A 21,310-nucleotide genomic window follows, 5' to 3' on the forward strand; every position below is an offset into this window, starting at 1 on the left:
GGGTGGGGCATTCTGGGCGTATTGACACTGGGAGGTGTGGGGGGTTCCTTGGCTGTCAGTGATCGGAATTATTTTATTTGCGGCCTTACCATCTTGGGAAATGAAACCTTGGGAGCCCTCGGGGCAATAACCAAGGAGTTGTCTCAGCTACGGTTGTTTGCAATGCAGAACCGGTATGCTCTTGACTATCTTCTGGCCCGTGAGGGTGGGGTATGCGCCATAGTGCAGGGCAAGTGTATCGTGGGAGTTCAAGACTTGACTGCTAACATCACTAAATTTATGGATCGCATACGGGATCACTTGGACGGTATGCAGGATCCTGGCTCTTGGGGTAACTGGGGATTTGGAGGTTGGAAGGACTGGTTGATAAATATGGCCATGTATCGAGTGGTAGCTATCGGCTGCATCTTTGTGGGCCTGGCCATCCTTAAATGTGTGATGGGTAGAATGCGGGGTGCACTGGATCAGATCACCGCCCCAAAAATTTTAACTGTTAAAATCCATGAGGGTGAAGCAGATGAAGGGGGGCTAAGACAGGAATTGGAAATGCAGCGACAGGTCTTTTTAGATGAGGAACCGTAGCTATGGATTGGATAGTTCGGTTATCATGGAATGATAAAAGGAGGGAATGACGAATGTGATATAAAATAGTTACTTTAGAGATATTAGTTAATGTAATGTAGAAATAAGCCACTTTGATTCTGGCAAGTAGAGACAAAGGATTTTAGACCGCATGGAAAAAAGCAGGAAGAGGTGTGTCTATGAGAGTGATGTTGAATTGATAGGGGCCGGAGAAAGGGATTGGAAGTGAGCCAATCAGAATAGATCAAACAAGTCAGGAGGGACATAGGATGACCTATGGGTGTCGAGTATGTGAAACTTGATGCCATTTGAATGTATCAGTACTGATCTCTTTGTCTGGGACATTCACTTAGTTCCCGGGGCTGCAGAGAGCAACATGTTATCTGTATCACTGTGGACTAGGTAGCTTGCAAGCTGAATAAAATAACTAATGTTATAACTGCAAATTCATCTCGACTTTTATTGAGGCCAGACTGACGGTTAAAGAAATTTGGGATTCAACATTTGCGAGGGAAATGAGCTGGAGAGGCTGAATTGCCAGTGAAGGAAATTCAAAAGATACAATATGAGACTTTGACGTGAGCTATGAGAGAATTGTTGAAATGGGGCCTGATAGCTCAGTCGGTTGAGCATCAGACTTTTCATCTGAAGGTTCAGGGTTCAAGTCCCTGTCAGAGCATTGATTTTGGTTCAAGGCGTTTGCTTCCCAATGAACGGTTGGAAATAAAAATAACGAATGCAGGATGTTTTATGGAAAGTGGAAGAACCGTGACAACGTCGTGTTGGCCAAATTGCAACAGCCGTCCAGAATTTTGAAGAATTTTTGCTAGATTTTCAGTGAATGTAAAAACTCTCTCCTGGTCTTATCCAGCATTATACCACTGTAGTTTTCTGGCCATGTTTAATCACTTCCCAATTCACAAAATATTTCCTGTTTGTATACTTCTTTCCTGCAGAACTGCTTTTAAATTAATAACTTTCAGAAATAACTGCAATTTTTACAGTTTCAAAAGCCCAGTGCCGATGAATATTTTAGTTTGCACTCTCAAAGTCAGCAGGAGAAATCAACAATACTGATGTTTAATCAAAACAATTGAAATCTGTTCTACACTTGCAAACATGTTATGCAGGTTGGTGCTGTGGCTTAGATGGTTAAAGTGCCTGTCTTGTAAACAGGAGATCCTGAGATCAAATCTCAGCAATACACTTACACTTTCAGGTCAAAGCATGTAGCCTGTGAAAAATGCTTGTCATTTAATGGTGAACACAGAAAATGTTGACAACATTTCTGTGGTGCTGACCTTCAAGATTGCTTTTCCTTGATTTATGTCAAACTTGATTCAAACTTCCATATCTCCCACTTTTCACGGAACTTCCATTTTCCTCATCTACTCCATTGCATGTAACCTCGCTTCAGCTCTGAATAAGGATCACACGGATTTGAAACATTAACTTTGTGTCTGGCTCCACAGACATCCTCAAATTTTATGAGCTTTAATCTAATCATTTTTAGTTTCTCATGTAGATTCACAACATGTGCAGTATTTTCCTTTGAATGCACGACAGGATTGACCTCAGGAAATCCAGAAGGAACATTTTGAATGTCTGTCAGCGATTTCTGTGAGCAAAGATTGAATGATTAAATGATTTACTCTGATGAAGGGTGACCCAGCCTCGAAACGTTAGCTCGGTTCTCTCTTCACAGATGCTGCCAGACACACTGAGATTTTCCATCATTTCCTGTTTTTTTTCAGATTTCACATCTGCAGTAATTTGCCTTTTTATTGGACGATATATGTTGCTGCATGTCAGCAAGAACGATTTGGGCGGCATAAAGGATGGGGCGTTTTCTCTGAAGATGTGCCGTTGACAGATCTATTTGCACCCTGAAACTTTGCGATTTGCATAATTTGCTACTTTACTAGATGAGCTTACTTGCGTTCACTCTCTGCCACAACAAACAACAGATGACACGCTTTATTCCCTCTCTTAAAATACAATCCGTATCTCTGCAGCTTCCCACTGATATCTCAGCGAACTAACCGTAATCTTCAATGTCTTGAAGTCCCAGTGCATGTCCCTGGGTAACAACAGTTGTCACATCACAGGTCATTGGAAAAATGCGAGTTCAAGTTGAAGAATTTGAGAAAGAAAGCCGAAGGGAGGCTGCCGGTCTGCTTGCGAGGGAAATGAGCTGGAGAGGCTGAATGACCAGTGAAGGAAATTCAAAAGATACAATATGAGACTTTGATGTGAGCTGTGAGAAAGTTTGAAATGGGCCTTGGTAGCTCAGTCGGTAGAGCATCAGACTTTTAATCTGAGGGTCCAGGGTTCATGTCCCTGTCAGGGCTTTGATTTTGGCTCAAGGCGTTTGCTTCCCAATGAACGGTCAGAAATAAAAATAAAGAATGCAGGATGCTTTATGGAAAGTGGAAGAACCGTGACAACGTCGTGTTTGCCAAATTGCAACAGCCGTCCAGAATTTTCAAGAATTTTTGCTAGATTTTCAGTTGATGTTTAAACTCTCTCCTGGTCTTGTCCTGCATTATACCACTATAGTTTTCTGGCCATGTTTAATCACTTACCAATTCGCAAAATATTTCCTGTTTGTATGCTCCTTTCCTGCAGAACTGCTTTTAAATTAATAACTTTCAGAAATAACTGCAATCTTTACAGTTTCAAAAGCCCAGTGACAATGAATATTTTAATTTGCACTCTCAAAGTCAGCAGGAGAAATCAACAATACTGATGTTTAATCAAAACAATTGAAATCTGTTCTACACTTGCAAAAAAGTCTGGCAGATTGGTGCTGTGGCTTAGATGGTAAAAGCGCTTGTCTTGTAAACAGGAGATCCTGAGTTCAAATCTCAGCAGTACCTTTGTACATTCAGGTCAAAGCATGTAGCCTGTGAAGAATGCTTCTCATTTAATGGTACTGACCTTCAATGTTGCTTTCCCCTGTTTTACGTCAAACTTCCATATCTCCCATTTTTCACGCAACTTCCATTTTCCTCATCCACTCCATTGCATGTAACCTCGCTTCAGCTCTGAATAAGGATCACACGGATTTGAAACATTAACTTTGTGTTTGGCTCCACAGACATCCTCAAATTTTATGAGCTTTCACCCAAGCATTTTTAGTTTCTCATGCAGATTCACAATATGTGCAGTATTTTCCTTTGAATGCACGACAGGATTGACCTCAGGAAATCCAGTAGGAACATTTTGAATGTTTGTCAGCGATGTCTGTGAGCAAAGATTGAATGATTAAATGATTTACTCTGATGAAGAGTGACCCAACTTCGAAACGTTAGCTCGGTTCTCTCTTCACAGATGCTGCCAGACCCACTGAGATTTTCCATCATTTCCTGTTTTAATTCAGATTTCACATCCGCAGTAATTTGCTTTTTTATTGGACGATATATGTTGCTGCATGTTAGCAAGAACGATTCGGGCGGGATAAATTGTTGGGCATTTTCCATGAAGATGTGGTGTTGACAGATCTATTGCCACCCTGAAATTTGCGATTTGCATAATTTGTTAGTTTTCTAGATGAGCTTACTTGCGTTCACACTCTGCCACAACAAACAACAGATGACACCCTTTATTCCCCCTCTTAAAATACAATCTGTAGCTCTGTCGCTTCCCACTCATATCTCAGCGAACTAACCGTAATCTTCAATGTCTTGAAGTCCCAGTGCATGTCCCTGGGTAACAACAGTTGTCACATCACAGGTCATTGGTGAAATGCGAGTCCAAGTTGAAGAATTTGAGAAAGGAAACCAAAGGGAGGCTGCCAGTCTGCTTGCGAGGGAAATGAGCTGGAGAGGCTGAATGACCAGTGAAGGAAATTCAAAAGATACAATATGAGACTTTGAAGTGAGCTATGAGAACATTTTTACATTGGGCCCTGGTAGCTCAGTTGGTAGAGCATCAGTATCAATCTGATGGTCCAGGGTTCAAGTCCTTGTCAGGGCTTTGATTTTGGCTCAAGGCGTTTGCTTCCCAATGAACGGTCGGAAATAAAAATAAAGAATGCAGGATGCTTTATGGAAAGTGGAAGAACCGTGACAACGTCGTGTTTGCCAAATTGCAACAGCCGTCCAGAATTTTCAAGAATTTTTGCTAGATTTTCAGTTGATGTAAAAACATTATCTTTGTGTCTGGCTCCGCAGACATCCTCAAATTTTATGAGCTTGAATCGAATCATTTTTAGTTTCTCATGCAGATTCACAACATGTGCAGTATTTTCCTTTGAATGCACGACAGGTTTGACCTCAGGAAATCCAGTAGGAACATTTTGCATGTTTGTCAGCGATGTCTGTGAGCAAAGATTGAATGATTACATAGAACATAGAACATAGAACGATACAGCGCAGTACAGGCCCTTCGGCCCACGATGTTGCACCGAAACAAAAGCCATCTAACCTACACTATGCCATTATCATCCATATGTTTATCCAATAAACTTTTAAATGCCCTCAATGTTGGCGAGTTCACTACTGTAGCAGGTAGGGCATTCCACGGCCTCACTACTCTTTGCGTAAAGAACCTACCTCTGACCTCTGTCCTATATCTATTACCCCTCAGTTTAAAGCTATGTCCCCTCGTGCCAGCCATTTCCATCCGCGGGAGAAGGCTCTCACTGTCCACCCTATCTAACCCCCTGATCATTTTGTATGCCTCTATTAAGTCTCCTCTTAACCTTCTTCTCTCCAACGAAAACAACCTCAAGTCCATCAGCCTTTCCTCATAAGATTTTCCCTCCATACCAGGCAACATCCTGGTAAATCTCCTCTGCACCCGCTCCAAAGCCTCCACGTCCTTCCTATAATGCGGTGACCAGAACTGTACGCAATACTCCAAATGCGGCCGTACCAGAGTTCTGTACAGCTGCAACATGACCTCCTGACTCCGGAACTCAATCCCTCTACCAATAAAGGCCAACACTCCATAGGCCTTCTTCACAACCCTATCAACCTGGGTGGCAACTTTCAGGGATCTATGTACATGGACACCTAGATCCCTCTGCTCATCCACACTTCCAAGAACTTTACCATTAGCCAAATATTCCGCATTCCTGTTATTCCTTCCAAAGTGAATCACCTCATACTTCTCTACATTAAACTCCATTTGCCACCTCTCAGCCCAGCTCTGCAGCTTATTTAAATCCCTCTGTAACCTGCTACATCCTTCCACACTATCGACAACACCACCAACTTTAGTATCGTCTGCAAATTTACTCACCCACCCTTCTGCGCCTTCCTCTAGGTCATTGATAAAAATGACAAACAGCAACGGCCCCAGAACAGATCCTTGTGGTACTCCACTTGTAACTGAACTCCATTCTGAACATTTCCCATCATCCACCACCCTCTGTCTTCTTTCAGCTAGCCAATTTCTGATCCACATCTCTAAATCACCCTCAATCCCCAGCCTCTGTATTTTCTGCAATAGCCTACCATGGGGAACATTATCAAACGCTTTGCTGAAATCCATATACACCACATCAACTGCTCTACCCTCGTTTACCTGTTCAGTCACCTTCTCAAAGAACTCGATAAGGTTTGTGAGGCATGACCTACCCTTCACAAAGCCATGCTGACTATCCCTGATCATATTATTCCTATCTAGATGATTATAAATCTTGTCTCTTATAGTCCCCTCCAAGACTTTACCCACTACAGACGTGAGGCTCACTGGTCTATAGTTGCCGGGGTTGTCTCTGCTCCCCTTTTTGAACAAAGGGACCACATTTGCTATCCTCCAGTCCTCTGGCACTATTCCTGTAGCCAATGATGACATAAAAATCAAAGCCAAAGGTCCAGCAATCTCTTCCCTGGCCTCCCAGAGAATCCTAGGATAAATCCCATCAGGACCCGGGGACTTATCTATTTTCAGCCTGTCCAGAATTGCCAACACCTCTTCCCTACGTACCTCAATGCCATCTATTCTATTAGCCTGGGTCTCAGCATTCTCCTCCACAACATTATCTTTTTCCTGAGTGAATACTGACGAAAAATATTCATTTAGTATCTCACCTAGCTCTTCAGACTCCACACACAACTTCCCATCCCTGTCCTTGACTGGTCCTACTCTTTCCCTAGTCTAAGAGTAGGGAGGGCACCTTCAAGGTTAGTGCCATGGAGATTTTGCCAATAAACTCTGCATTCACCATTAAATTGGGATCTTTTCATAACAGGTTACTTGTTTTGACGTAAAGGTATAAAGGCACTGCTGAGATTTGAACTTAGAATCTCCTGTTTACTTAGACAGGCGCTTTAACAATCTAAGCCACAGCACCAACTTAAACCAGTATTGAGCCGACTTCCAGTTGCGGCAGGGATGAGCTAGCCGCACGTTTCGGCGGCTCAAGCTCCGACGGAACTTCGGGCTCTTTTAAGAGCCCCAACGGGGACTTTGGCGGCCGAAAAACCCGGTGCGAGGCGCGAGGGAAGGGAGTCCCCCCCGAACGACGGAGGGAAAAACCGGCGGCGGCGTCTACAGCCCGAAGAATCTGCAGCCAGAAGGTCAGAGGGAGTGGAACAAAATGGCGGCGGAGAAACCACAGGTGACATGGGGGCCTGAGCAGGACGAGGTGGTGAGACAGTGCGTGGACCTGCTGAAGAAGGACGTAATGACCCCGTTGTTACAGGCAATTGAGGGGCTTAAGGAGACTTTAAAGACCCAGGAGACTGAACTTCGCGTGGTGGAGCAGAAGGTGTCAGGTATTGAGGACGAGGTCCTGGGCCTGGCGGTCAAGACTCAGACGCACGAGGCACTTCATAAAAAGTGTGCTGACAGGATTGAGGCCCTTGAAAATGGAGCACGAAGGAAGAACCTCAGGATACTAGGTCTCCCGGAGGGTGTGGAAGGAGTGGACTGTGGAGCGTACGCAAGTGAGATGCTGAGCTCACTGATGGGTGCTGAGGCCCCTGCGGGCCCCATGGAGGTGGAGTGGGCAAATCGGATCCCGGCGAGAAGACCAAAAGCGGGAGAGCCACTGAGGGCGATAATCGTGCGATTCTACCGCCTTAAGGACAGAGAAGAGGTCCTGAGATGGGCTAAAAAGGTGCGGAGTAGCAGATGGGAGAATGCGGTGGTAAGGGTCTACCAGGATTGGAGTGCGGAGGTGGCGAGAAGGAGGGCGAGCTTCAACCGAGCCAAAGAGGTTTTGCACAAAAGGAAGGTGAAGTTTGGGATGCTGCAGCCGGCAAGACTATGGGTCATGCATCAGGAGAGACACTATTATTTCGAGACGGCGGAGGAAGCATGGTCCTTCATCAATGAAGAGCAACTGGACCGGAACTGAGGGGCTGATGCTGCAGGGAACTGTTATTGTTGTTATTACTGTTTTTGTTAATGGGATGGTGAAAGTTAATCGAGAAGTAAACAGGGAAGGGGGGGGGACACTGGGGAAATGTGGGCGCCGGTGAGGGGGGAGAGGCGGGACATAGTCGGAGAATGGGGAAGGAGAGGGGGAGGGGAAAGGGAGCTGCGCCATAAGAGGCGGGTCAGGTAAAGGGATGTTCCCGCGCCAGAAAGAATAAGTCGGGAAAACAGGCGCAAGGCGGTTGGGAGTTCCCTCACACCGGGGGGGGGGGGGGGGGTCGAGGAGCGTGCAGGAGTAGCCGGGGTCAGTTGAAGTCAGCTGACTTACGGAAGTGATATGGGGGGAGCAATCAAGCTAGATAGGGATCTAGCGGGGCGGGGGTTGGGGGGGCGGGGGGGGAGGGGGGAAGGGGACAACTGGGTTGCTGCTGCGGAAATCCAAAAGGAAATGGCTAAAGAGAGGGTGGTCGGGGGCGGAATGCGACGCTGGGGGAGCGAGCGGGAGCGCGGAGGCGGGATATGGGACTGGCCTAGAGAAGTTAATGGCTAGTCGACACGGGAGGGGGGCAGGTAGCCCCCCAGTGAGGTTGATCACGTGGAACGTGAGAGGCCTGAATGGACCGATAAAAAGGGGCCCGAGTGCTCGCGCATTTGAAAGGACTGAGGGCAGACGTGGCTATGCTCCAAGAGACGCACCTAAAGGTGGCAGACCAAGTTAGGCTAAGGAAAGGATGGGTGGAACAGGCGTTCCACTCAGGACTGGACGCAAAGAACAGAGGGGTGGCCATTTTGGTGGGGAAACGGGTAGCATTTGAAGCAAAGAACATCGTAGCAGATAGTGGAGGTAGATATGTAATGGTGAGTGCTAGGCTGGAGGGAATGGAGGTCGTGTTGGTTAATGTGTATGCCCCAAATTGGGACGATGCGGGGTTCATGAGATGGATGCTGGGGCGTATTCCGGACCTGGAGGCAGGAAATTTGATTTTAGGAGGGGACTTTAATACGGTGCTGGACCCGGGGCTAGATAGATCCAGCTCAAGGACTGGAAGAAGGCCGGCAGCGGCCAAGGTACTTAAGGGGTTTATGGACCAAATGGGGGGAGTGGATCCATGGCGATTTCTTAGACCCAGGGCTAGGGAGTATTCCTTCTTCTCCCACGTCCATAAAGTGTACTCCCGGATAGATTTTTTTAGTTTTAGGAAGGTCGTTGATCTCTAGGGTGGAAGAAGCTGAATACTCAGCCATAGCGGTTTCGGATCATGCCCCACATTAGGTGGACCTGGAAGTAGGAGAGGACAGAGAGCAGAGAACACTCTGGCGATTAGATGTGGGACTGATGGCGGATGAGGGAGTGTGTGCAAGTGTGAGGGGGTGTATCGAGAGATACCTGGAGGTCAATGACGACGGCGAGGTCCCTGTGGGAGTGGTCTGGGAAGCACTAAAAGCGGTGGTCAGAGGAGAGCTGATTTCTATTGGGGCCCACAAAAGGAAAACAGAGGCCAAGGAAAGGGATAGATTACTGGGGGAGATTTTAAGGGTGGACAGGGAATTTGCAGAGACCCCGGAGGAGGAGCTATACAGGGAGAGGAGACGACTCCAGACCGAGTTTGACCTTCTGACCACCAGAAAGGCGGAGGTACTGTGGAGGAAGGCACAGGGGAGGAGGTATGAATATGGGGAAAAGGCTAGTCGCCTGTTGGTGCACAAACTGCGAAAGAGGGCAGCAGCGAGGGAGATAGGAGGAATTAGGGATGAAAGGGGAGACACTGTGCGAAGGGCAGGAAAGATAAATGAGGTGTTTAAGACCTTTTATGAAGAACTGTATAGGTCTCAACCCCCAGAGGGAGAGGAGGGGATGCGGCAGTTCCTGGACCAGTTGAGGTTCCCGAAAGTGGAGGAGCAGGCGGTGGCAGGCCTGGGGGCGCCGATTGAGCTGGACGAGGTTATTAAGGGACTGGGAAGCATGCAAGCAGGGAAGGCCCCGGGGCCGGACGGGTTCCCGGTGGAATTCTACAGAAAATATGTGGACTTGCTGGCCCCGTTGTTGGCGAGGACGTTCAATGAGGCCAGGGAAGGGGGGACACTACCCCCGACAATGTCGGAGGCGACGATATCGCTAATTTTGAAGAGGGACAAAGATCCGATGCAGTGTGGGTCCTATAGACCTATTTCACTATTGAACGTGGACGCCAAACTGCTAGCAAAGGTGCTGGCATCGAGGATAGAGGACTGTGTCCCAGGGGTGGTGCACGAAGACCAGACAGGGTTCGTAAAAGGGAGACAATTGAATGTTAACGTGCGACGGCTATTAGGGGTGATAATGATGCCCTCAGTGGAGGGGGAGGCAGAGATAGTGGCGGCAATGGACGCAGAGAAGGCATTTTATAGGGTGGAGTGGGAGTATTTATGGGAAGTGTTAAGGAGGTTTGGGTTTGGGAATGGATTTATTCGCTGGGTTAGACTACTTTATGGGGCACCAACGGCAAGCGTAGTTACAGGTCGACATAGATCGGAGTATTTCCGATTATATAGGGGAACAAGACAGGGATGCCCGCTGTCTCCATTGTTGTTTGCGCTGGCAATTGAACCTCTGGCCATGGCGCTGAGAGACTCCAGGAAATGGAAAGGGGTGACTTGAGGGGGAGAAGAACACCGAGTCTCGTTATACGCGGATGACCTATTGCTATATGTGTTGGACCCAGTGGGGGGGATGATAGAGGTTATGCGAATCTTGAGGAGGTTCGGGGAATTTTCGGGGTATAGGTTAAACATGGGGAAGAGTGAATTATATGTGATAAATCCAGGGGACCAGAGTAGAGAGATAGAAGGCTTGCCGCAAAGGAAAGTGGAAAGAAACTTCCGATACTTGGGGATTCAGATCGCTAGGAGCTGGGGAACCTTGCACAGACTTAATCTGACACGGCTGGTAGAACAAATGGAGGAGGACTTTAAGAGGTGGGACATGCAGCCTTTATCGCTGGCGGGCAGGGTGCAGGCAATTAAGATGATGGTCCTCCCGAGGTTCTTATTTGTATTTCAATGTCTCCCTATTTTAATCACCAGGACCTTTTTTAATAAAATAGATAGGAGCATTACGAGCTTTGTGTGGGCAGGGAAAGTTCCGAGAGTAAGGAGGGGGTTCCTGCAGCGCAGGAGGGACAGAGGAGGACTGGCACTACCGAACTTGGGAGATTATTATTGGGCCGCCAATGTGGCAATGATACGTAGATGGATGATGGAGGGTGAGGGAGCGGCATGGAAAAGGCTGGAGAGAAGGTCCTGTAAAGGGACGAGTCTCGAGGCGCTGGTGACGGCGCCGCTACCGTTCTCACCGAAAAAGTACACCACGAACCCGGTGGTGGCGGCAACACTGAACATATGGGGACAGTGGAGGCGGCAGAGAGGGGTGCGGGGAGCCCTGGTGGGGTCCCCTATCAGGAACAACCATAGGTTCGCCCCAGGAAGAATGGATGGAGGATTTCAGAGCTGGTACCAGTTGGGAATTAGGAAGGTGGGAGATTTATTCATAGATGGGACTTTTGCGAGCTTGGGAGCACTGGAGGAAAAGTATAAGTTACCCCGGGGGAATTTCTTGAGATATATGCAGGTGAGGGCGTTTACTAGACAACAGGCGAGGGAATTTCCGCGGCTCCCGACACAGGGGATACAGGACAGGGTGCTTTCAGGGGTGTGGGTCGGAGAGGGCAAGGTGTCAGAGATTTATAGAGAGATGAGGGAAGAGGGGGAGGAGTCAGTGGGCGAACTAAAAAGAAAGTGGGAAGAAGAATTAGGGGAGGAGATAGAGGAGGGTATGTGGGCTGATGCCCTAAGCAGGGTAAATTCCTCTTCCTCATGCGCCAGGCTTAGCCTGATTCAATTTAAGGTGCTACATAGAGCACACATAACGGGGGCAAGATTGAGCAGGTTCTTTGGAGTGGAGGACAAATGTGGGAGGTGTGGCGGGAGCCCGGCAAACCACGCACATATGTTTTGGGCGTGCCCAGCACTGGAAGGGTATTGGAAGGGAGTGACGGGAGTGATTTCGCAGGTGGTGAAGGCCCGGGTCAAACCAGGCTGGGGGTTAGCTCTATTTGGAGTTGCGGAAGAGCCGGGAGTGCAGGAGGCGAAAGAGGCCGATGTCGTGGCCTTTGCGTCCCTCGTAGCCTGGCGCAGGATCCTACTCATGTGGAAGGAGGCGAAACCCCCCGGACTGGAGGCCTGGATAAACGATATGGCGGGGTTTATTAAACTGGAGCAGATAAAGTTTGCCCTGAGAGGATCGGCTCAAGGGTTCACCAGGCGGTGGCAGCCATTTCTCGACTACCGAGGGGAACGTTAGAGGGAAGACAGATGACCAGCAGCAGCAACCCAGGGGGAGGGGGAGGGGAGGGGGGGAGGAGGCTTAGTTGAGTATAGGTCAATAGAGTACGAGGTTTTGTTACTTGTATATTATTATTATTATTGTTAAAAAGTTAAAAAAAAATTCTGTTTTGTTATTGTTATCGTTTCGTTTGTTTTGTAAGCGGGAAAAATGTTGCTCAGGGAAAAAAAATTTCAATAAAACCAGTACTGAGCCTCTGACTGTGTGTAACTATCCCCAGTACTGAGCCTCTGACTGTGTGGCTCTATCCCCAGTACTGAGCCTCTGACTGTGTGGCACTATCCCCAGTACTGAGCCTCTGACTGTGTGGCACTATGCCCAGTACTGAGCCTCTGACTGTGTGGCACTATCCCCGGTACTGAGCCTCTGACTGTGTGGCACTATCCCCAGTACTGAGCCTCTGACCGTGTGGCACTATCCTCAGTACTGAGCCTCTGACTGTGGCACTATCCCCAGTACTGAGCCTCTGACTGTGTGGCACTATCCCCAGTACTGAGCCTCTGACCGTGTGGCACTATCCCCAGTACTGAGCCTCTGACTGTGTAGCTCTATCCCCAGTAGTGAGCTTCTGACTGTGTGGCACTATCCCCAGTACTGAGCCTCTGACTGTGTGGCACTATCCCCAGTACTGAGCCTCTGACTGTGTGGCACTATGCCCAGTACTGAGCCTCTGACTGTGTGGCACTATCCCCAGTACTGAGCCTCTGACTGTGTGGCCCTATCCCCAGTACTGAGCCTCTGACTGTGTGGCTCTATCCCCAGTACTGAGCCTCTGACTGTGTGGCACTAACCCCAGTACTGAGCCTCTGACTGTGTGGCACTATCCCCAGTACTGAACCTCTGACTGTGTGGCACTATCCCCAGTACTGAGCCTCTGACTGTGTGGCACTATCCCCAGTACTGAGCCTCTGACTGTGTGGCTCTACGCCCAGTACTGAGCCTCTGACTGTGTGACACTATCCCCAGTACTGAGCCTCTGACTGTGTGGCACTATCCCCAGCACTGAGCCTCTGTCTGTGTGGCCCTGTCCCCAGCACTGAGCCTCAGACTGTGAGTTGTTATTCACAGTACTAAACCTCTTGTTATGTGGAACTATCCCAAGTATTACGATCTGACAATGCGGCCGCTCTTCAATGCTGACTTGAACTCACACGGTTCTGATGCTAGAAACGGGCTGTGATGTGCAGATTGATTTAATAACACAATGGTTAAAATGGCTGAACTGGGAGTATGTACTCCAACCTCGAATATTATCTTGAATAAATTAAAATAAATTAAGAATAATTGGCATCATGAATATAGTAATACACAGGATCAGCAATAGGCGATTCGGCCCATCGAGCAGCGAAACCGTGGATGGCCTGATTGTGATCTTAGTTCCACTTTCCTGACAGTCCCTCTGGTCAGAGCTTCCACTGCTGGCTGGGAAAGGGAATGGAAATACCAGCGACCCTCAGGTTGAACCAATTCCCACTCCGCTCCATCTTAAATTTAACCTCGCCCCGCTTTTAATGTTCACGAAGCTCCAGATTACTGAAATGAGAGGAACATCTTCTCCTAATCTTGCCTGCCACGCCTCCTCGGAATGGGACATGTTTCACGAGGATCACCTCTCATTCTTCAAAGATTTAATGAGTATTGCCCAACATGGGCAAAGTCTCCTCCTAACCAACACCTTCATAACAGGAAAAAGCCAAGTGAAACGATTCTGAGTGTCATCTAATTGGAGCTGACAAACACTGTGTTCTCTCCAATGCCATGTACATCAAGAAATCTCATCTTTTATACTTGTAATAAAGTTGAGCATCCGATTTGCATTTTGTGAGTCATGTACACTGCAAACATACTGCTCACCCATGTCAATCTAGTTCTGCTCTTCTGCAGTCCCTGTCCAAGTGAGCAACTCTGTGACCCTGTATGTAAGATTCTGTAGGATTTGGTGTATTCTCCTCCTCATCATGACCTTCCCTGTCGCCCCTCCGCTCTGCACAGATATTTGTTGTTCCTCGTCCCACATCTAGGGGTCCACGGCGAGCTTTACTTTGCACAGGTGGTTCCCCTGAACCAGGTTCAAGTGTGGCTGAAAGTGCATGCCTCAAATATCATGTTCATGTGTTCTCCTGTTCACGTGTCACGTGCTGTCCCAGCTGAGATTGTGATGATAATAACATGCAGAAAAGTAAGCCATGACTAAATATATCACAGGTCAGAGAATGCTCCTTAGGTTTTATTGTTATTTATTGGAAGGGGAAGAATTTGGATGGAACGCTGAGTACAAATATGTCCGCAGTGTTGACATTGAATACTCACGGGATGTATTTACACTCGATTATCCACAGAATAAATCTCCTTCTGCACCGCACTTATCAAATGCCCCCAAACACAGGGTTCGATACAAAGTAAAGCTAGCTCTACAATGTCCCTCCCAGGGAACATGGAGCTAGATACATCCAAAGCTCCCTCGATATTGTCCCTGTCAAGCACTCCCATCAAATGGTTCTCTAGAGATTGCAGTCCCCGAAACTGTCCAAAAACGACGTCCTGGGCAGGTGTATCAAGATGTAATTGAAGAGTAAATGCCCCTTTAGATTGTCCCATCAACATTTCCAGGGCAATTAAAGTGCCCATTAGATGCAGAATAAGGGTCTCTACACATTTTCGTTAGACCCATTCAGGGGCCTGCATTGGAAGAAACGCAATGGGTGTGGACAGATTGCAAGGAAGGGGAGAGACAGAGGGTGAGACTGAGAGAAAGGGGAGCAAGCAGTATGGTTGATAAATAGAGAGTGGGAGAGCGAAATAAAATAAAATGTGTGGAAATGATTATAGGGAGGCGAGAGGGACTGATTATGCTGGAGAGTGAGGAAAGGTAGTGGGAGAAGAATTCAGTGTGATGTTGAGTGAGAGATAAAGTAGGAGAGTGAGTATTGAGCAGGAGGCAGAAAGCAAAAGTGGAGCCTGAGGGTTGAAGGTGGGAACAATGGACTGTGAAGAGACATATTGGTGTTGGCAGTGAGAAGGAGAGTGGTGGATATCTGGTTAGAAACTTGTCTGATGTCAGATATGAACAGTCTGCAAACAGGCAGCGCCAGCTGCAGACAGTTCCCTGGAAGAGGGATGGAGTCGTCAAGAAAGCCCCAAGCTAAGTCTAAGGGTTGTCAGTACCGTTTGCCAATCCATTCACTGCCCTCGCATCCCTTACTGTTCTCAGCTCCCCACTGAGGTCCTTATAACCCCCCCCCTCCACCCACTGTCTGTCTATCCAGGGGAGAGGAGGGATAGAAAGAGAGAGAGAGAGTTCGCAATGATCAGGCGGGCGAATGAAAGTGGCACATATAAATAAATAGAATAATAAATAAATAAAATGTATTCACACAAGGTTTCCACAATGGGCAGCCTGTTGTATTTGTGAAAGCTCTATTCTTTCTTCTGAGACGACTGAAGGTGTTGAGAATCGAGACAGAGGAGGTGGAGGAGGCACGGGCCTGCTGTTGTATTTCCTGATGCATCAAGAAGTCCAGGTTAAAGCCCAACAGGTTTGTTTCAAATCAGTAGCTTTTGGTGAATGAAGAGGTGAGTTCCACATCCACATATACAGACAAAGTCAATGATGCAAGACGATACTTTGAATGCGAGTCTTTGCAGGTAATTATGTCTTTACAGGTTCAGATGGAGCAACTGGGGAGAAGTATCATCGCAGGTTAAACAGGTGTCAATTGTCTCAAGCCAGGACAGTTGGTAGGAGTTTGCAAGCCCAGGCCAGATGGTGGGGGATGAATGTAATGCAACATGAGTCCAAGGTTTCGGTTGAGGCTGTAGTGCAGAACCTGGCTATCAGTTTCTGCTCGGCGATTCTGCATTGTCGTGCATCCTGAAGACCGCCTTGGAGAACGCTTACCCGAAGATCAAAGGTTAAATACCCTTGACTGCTGAAGTGTTCCCCGACTGGAAGGGAACATTTCTGCCTGGTGATTGTCGCACGATGTCCGATCATTATTTGTCGCAGCGTCTGCATGGTCTCGCCAATGTGCCACGCTTCGGGACATCCTTTCCTGCAGCGTACGAGGTAGACAACGTTGGCCTGTTAGAGGCTGTGTGGTTGTCTGAAGGCAAGCAGTGGGGTATGGGGATGGCCTTGTCAAGATGTTCGTCTCCATTGATGGCATGTTAAAGGCTGCGAAGAATATGTCGTAGTTTCTCTGCCCTGGGGAAGTACTGGACGGTGAACGGTACTCTGTCGGTTGTGTCCCATGTTTGTCTTCTGTGGAGCTTGGTGCGGTTTTTTGCTGTGGCACGTTGGAACTGTTGATCGATGAGTCGTGCACCATATCCTGTTCTTACGAGTGCGTCTTTCAGTGTCTATAGATGTCTGTTACGTTCCTCCTTGACTGAACAGATCCTGTGCATATGGAGGGCTTGTCCATAGGGGATGGCTTCTTTAATGTGTTTAGGGTGGAAGCTGGAGAAGTGGAGCATCGTGAGATTGTCCTTGGGCTTGCGGGAAGTGCTGAGGTGACCGTCCTTGATGGAGAAGCATGTGTCCAAGAATGCAACTGATTCTGGAGAGTAGTCCATGATGAGTCTGATGGTGGGATGGAACTTATTAATGTCATTGTGTTGTCATTTCAGTGATTCATCGCTGTGGGTCCAAAGGAAAAAAATGTCATCAATGTGTCTGGTGTTGAAGGTCCTGTGCAGTGAGGAGGTCTTGTTCGAACTTGTGCGTGATGATGTTGGCGTATTGGGATGCAAATCTGATCCCCATGGCTGTTCCGTGAGTCTGGACGAAGAACTTGTTGTCGATGGTGAAGACGTTGTGATCCAGGATGAAGCGGATGAGTTGCAGAATTGCGTCTGGAGATTGGTAGTTGTTGGTGTTGAGGACTCAGGCTGTTGCAGCAATGCCGTCGTCATGGGGGATGCTGGTGTCGAGTGATTTTGTCAATGTATGGGTTGTGGAACCCACCTCTTCACTCACCTGCTGAAGGAGCAGTGCTCTGAAAGCTAGTGATTCGAAACAAACCTGTTGGATTTAACCTGGTGTTGTCAGACTTCTTACTGTGCCCACCCCAGTCCAACGCCAGCATCTCCACATCAGTATTTCCTGATATTCAGAGACTGTGCTGTCTGCCCTCCTGGCCCCTTTACAGCCGCTCCTCTGAATGTCAGCGCTTATCCATCGTGACCCGATCTGTCGTATTCCCTCCTCGGGGGGTTTCCTTCCAGTCCTCCTGCATTCCTCTGTTACCCTTGAGCACTGGGCCATTGAGCTCCTCTCAGTGTTTCTGTTTCTTCATTAATTTAATAATTGACACAGCCGGATATCTCACTAACTTCACAGCCTGTTCTCTAAATTTGGACTGAGTCAACACATAAATAAACGCATTGGTGCAGCAATTTAAATTCCGCAGCATGTATGAGACTTTTTCAAAGATATAAGAAGAACTATTATCTAAATATCCATCGACATCAAAAAAATATAAAATATACATAAACCACAGGAGTATGAAGCTGCCCGATAGAGTGAAGAGTAATATCATAGATTTCCTTCTGCTCTCCATCTCTGGGTCACTGACATTCTCTCTCTTCCTCTGACCCCTTAGTGCCTTCCGGGCTCGACTGGCCACTAAAATGTGTCTGACTGTCAGAGCGTTGAGCAGCAGAATTAAACCGAATGGCAGCAAAGGAGTTAAAACCTTATCAAACATTCTGAATCCAATCCAAACCGGGTCAGTAAAGTAGCTTGGCTTATTAGAACATCTGATTTCAACATTGTTAACTATCCTGCTGGGTTCAAATCTGAAGTACAGGGGAATGTTTTTTAAACAGAGAAAAATGCCGGTTGTTGCTAGTATCACCTCCGCAGTTGTCTTGGTGCAATATTTAGATTTCAGCTTCTGACAACAAATAAGGACAAATCGATCAAAAGTGAAGGTGACGGTGAACCATACAGAACAGTCGATGCCTATACGGAGCAGGACATATCGCACTCGACACGCAGGGGTGAATTCCATTAAAACCATTGGGAAATAATAATTATTGATTCGGTTGAGTATGACCTCAGTGATAATTGACAGGAGATCTGCCATTGCCATGGCTACCAGGTAACGAACGGTACCAGCGGAGAGGCCACACTTTCCCTGCGACACGACCACAATTACCATTAAATTTGCTGTCAGAGAAAGAGAGAAGACTGAAAATTACCAATAAACATTCCTGGTTTCTGAGCCCATGTAGTAAGGACTGCTTTTGTCACGCAAACATTGGATTTGGGATTGCTTAAGAGGTAAAAAAATCGCAATAATGACCTCACCTTGTCTCCGATCTAAACCTCCAGGCTGAACAGATAAGCAGCTGGGACATGCAGCAGATCACTTGCAGGTGGCAGGGGAAGGGGACGCAGACTGTTACCAGAATAGGGACAGAGTGTATCACAGAAAAACAATCAAGTCAGAGGGAATACAGTGGCAGTAAGTTGCAGGAGAGTAAGAGAAGGCTGAATGGCCTCTGCTTTATTAACGGAGTATTACAGGTAAAACGGATGAGTTAAGGGCGAGGATTGACACGTGGAATTATGATATAGTAGCCATCGCAGACACGTGGTTGAGAGAGGGGCAGGATTGGCAGCTTAACCTCCCGGGATACAGAATCTTCAGGACGGACAAGGGAGGGGGCAAAAGAGGGGGAGGATTTGCACTATTAGTTACGAAGACAATTACTGCAGTAAGGAGAGATGAGAGAGAACATACAGTGCAGAAGGAGGCCATTCGGCCCATCGAGTCTGCACTGACCCACGTAAGCCCTCACTTCCACCCTATCCCCGTAACCCAATAACCTCCCGAACCTTTTTTGGTCACTAAGGGCAATTTATCATGGCCAATCCATCCAAGCTGCACGTCTTCGGACTGTGGGAGGGAACCGGAGTAAACTTACACGGACACGGGAAGAAGGTGCAGACTCCGTACAGAAAGTGACCCAGTGGGGAATCGAATCTGGGACCCTGGTGCTGCGAAGCCACAGAGCTATCCACTTCTGATACCGTGCTGCCTAGGGTTGCATCTTGGGGGTTGCATTAATTGAAGCTTTGTGGGTAGAGCTTAGAATAAAAAAGGGACAGCCACATTGCTAGGTGTTTATTATAGACCCCCGAATAGCCAGAGGGAAATTGAGAAGCAAATATGGGCGTAATATGCAGATGTAAAAATAACAGAGTAATTATACGGGGGTGAATTCAACTTTCCCAACATTAACTGGCGTAGTCATTGTGTTAAGGGCTTAGATGGAGCAGAGTTCATAAAACTTATGTGTGGAGGGTCCAACAAGTGATGTTGCAGTGCTGGACCTAATGCTGGGGAATGAAGCCAGACAGAGTGGTAGACGTGATGGCGGGGGAGCATTTTTGTGATAGCGACCTCAACATGGTGCAATGTCAATTTATTATGTACAAGGAAATAAGCAAATTGCAGAAAATCCTTTTGGATTGGGGAAGAGCAGACTTTAATAAAATAAGGCCGGATCTGGCCAAGGTAGATTGGGAAAAGTTACTGGCGGGGAGATCTATGGAAGAGCAGTGGGGGGGGGGGGGGGGGAGGGGGGGGGGTTTCAAAGACGAAATGGGGAGGGTACAGGCCCAACATGTTCCCTTTAGGGTAACAGGAAGGAGTAACAAGCCCAGAGAAGCATGGATGGCCAGAGATATTCAGGATACAATGAGAAGGAAGAGAGAGGCCCTTCATAAGTACAAGGGAAACAAATCAACATACACATTCGTGGAGTACAGAAAGGGCAGGATTGAGCTTAAGAATGCAAAGAGGGGATATGAGAAATCTCTAGCTGGTAAAAGTAGGGAAAATCCCAGGATATTCTCTAAGTATATCAAAGGGAAGAGGATAACTAGAGAAACAGTAGGGTCCATTCGGGACCAAGGGGGGAATCTGTGGTGGAGCCAGAGGGATTGGTAGTGTGTTAAATTAATATTTCACATTTATCTTCACCCAGGAGAATGAGGAGGCAGCTATGGAACTCTGGGAGAGAGATTGTGAGGTTATTGAGCAAGTTGTCACAGGGAGGGAAAGTTATCGGAAAGTGTGAGGCGTTACATTTTGGAAGGAGCAAGTTGACAAGGAAATATTCAATGAATGACACCACACTGGGAAGTCCTGTGGAACAAGGAGACCTTGGCGTGTTTGTAATTAGATCTCTGAAGGCAGAAGGGCAGGTTAATAGGGTGGTGAAAAAGGCATATGGTACACTTGCAATTATCAATCGAGGCATAGATAGTAAAAGCACGGAAGTCATGTTGGAGTTATGTAGAGCATTGGTGATGCCACAGCTGGAATACTGTGTGCAGTTCTAGTCATCGCATTATAGTAAGTATGTGTTTGCACTGGAGCGCCTGAAGAGGCGTTTCAACAGATGTTGCCTGGGATGGGACATTTTAGTTATGAAGAGAGGTTGGATAGGTTTGGATTGTGTTCACTAGAGCAGAGAATACTGAGGGGTGACCTAATCAAGGTGTACAAGATTATGAGGCGCATGGACAGGGTGGTTGAGAACAGCTGTTCCCCGTAGCTGAAGGCTTGGTTACGAGGGGACACAAGTTCAAGGTGAGGAGCAGATGGTTCAGGGAGGGTTTGAGGAAAAACCTTTTTACCCAGAGGGTGATGACGGTCTGGAATGCACTGCCTGGGAGAGTAGTAGAGGCAGGTTGCCTCACATCCTTCAAAACTACCGGGATGAGCACTTGGCATCTCTTAACATTCGAGGCTATGAGCCAAGTGCTGGTAAATGGGATTAGGATGGGCAGACCATGCGGCGGTGCAGACTCGATGGGCCGAAGGGCCTTTTCTACACTGTATTTTTCTGTGATTCTGTGAGGCATGTTTAATATTCTAATCATGAAACAAAGAAACTGATCGGTTGGCAAACCCTTCTCTGGACTTCGGTCACTCCCGAGGTTGCAACCCATCCAGGATTCGGATCAGTCCCCGGAATAGGAGACATTCCTCCCTGGCT

The 21,310-nt window shown here is 47.5% G+C and overlaps 3 non-coding genes across 3 annotated transcripts; all 3 read left to right on the forward strand.

Moving 5' to 3' along the window:
- Nucleotides 1–1,189: 1,189 nt before the first annotated feature.
- trnak-uuu (transfer RNA lysine (anticodon UUU)) lies at nucleotides 1,190–1,261 on the forward strand. The gene has a single exon. It is a non-coding gene; the product is annotated as a tRNA-Lys (tRNA).
- A 1,599-nt stretch (nucleotides 1,262–2,860) lies between these two features.
- Nucleotides 2,861–2,933, forward strand: trnak-uuu (transfer RNA lysine (anticodon UUU)). The gene has a single exon. It is a non-coding gene; the product is annotated as a tRNA-Lys (tRNA).
- Nucleotides 2,934–3,387: 454 nt separating this feature from the next.
- trnat-ugu (transfer RNA threonine (anticodon UGU)) lies at nucleotides 3,388–3,461 on the forward strand. The gene has a single exon. It is a non-coding gene; the product is annotated as a tRNA-Thr (tRNA).
- The last annotated feature ends 17,849 nt before the right edge of the window (nucleotides 3,462–21,310 follow it).

The sequence above is a fragment of the Scyliorhinus torazame genome, chromosome 4 (assembly GCF_047496885.1).
Source record: "Scyliorhinus torazame isolate Kashiwa2021f chromosome 4, sScyTor2.1, whole genome shotgun sequence".
Lineage (NCBI taxonomy): Eukaryota > Metazoa > Chordata > Chondrichthyes > Carcharhiniformes > Scyliorhinidae > Scyliorhinus > Scyliorhinus torazame.